Source organism: Tupaia chinensis, unplaced genomic scaffold, assembly GCF_000334495.1.
Source record: "Tupaia chinensis unplaced genomic scaffold, TupChi_1.0 Scaffold000023_1, whole genome shotgun sequence".
NCBI lineage: Eukaryota > Metazoa > Chordata > Mammalia > Scandentia > Tupaiidae > Tupaia > Tupaia belangeri.
The window spans coordinates 2,913,257-2,914,303 of NW_006159453.1; positions in this window are offsets into that span (position 1 = coordinate 2,913,257).

The window sequence follows — 1,047 nt, forward strand, 5'->3', positions numbered from 1 at the left end:
ATAAGATATAGAAGTCCAGATCATACTTCAGACCTACCGAAATAACCTGCCAGGTACATTTCAAAAGTTCATGAAAGCCGGCAGGTGGCACAGAGCTTACGGTGCTGGACTCCCACGTGGGTGACGACAGTTCAAGTCCCAGACCTGGCGGCTTGAAACTCACCAAGCACATTCATGCCCAAAATCCTGAGAAGAGAAGGGATTATGGTGTGACCATCCCCCTGGGGGGGTGGTTTCTCACTTTCTCTGTCTCTGTCTCTCACTCTCTCTTGAGTGAGAAAACATGCCCTATAGCAAAAATCTCCCTTTTTAAAAAATAATGTTGCCATCTTACACTTCTGAAGCGCTTTACGTGTTTACAAAGGACATTTGTCATTTCTTTCCTCATTTGACGTTGTCCTGGCTTAGTCAAGAGCACCTGCTCAGTTAGAAATGTGTTCCATGAATATACAGTTTTAAATGAGTCCCAACACATGCCACCTTTGGCCCATATGTAAGATGGGGTCCCCAAGATGCAGACCAAGTTGATGAACCTGGTACCCAGCAGGATGCACTATCCACTGGGCACTTAATTTCTGATGAAGAGGGTCACAACTGGGAAAAACTGTACATTTTACGTGCTACTCTTCTTTTTAGAGTTTATTCCCTTGAATTTTATAAGCACACATCTTTTAAAACAAATAATGATGAACTCTGGGATTTGATGTAGAATGGCATGCTTGTAACTGCAAAAGCAGTAGTTGTCAACTACCCTATAGCAGAGAAGGCAAACTCAACCAGGAGGGGAGGCAGACACGTTTTCCTGCACCCTTACAGGCATATGAAATTGTTCAGATCTTGAGATACCAGGAATGGTACAAACCTGGGGTTTTAACCAGAAATATCTGTCATCAATGAATAAATCCTATTTTTAGCATACTTTGTGCATTTTTCTGAATGATACATTGTAGCTTCTGATGAAGAGAAACAGTGGAAAAACAATCTGCACACATACAAAAATTAAATTGAAGATAGAAAAATTCTGCATTTCTAAGAAATTTTATGTTC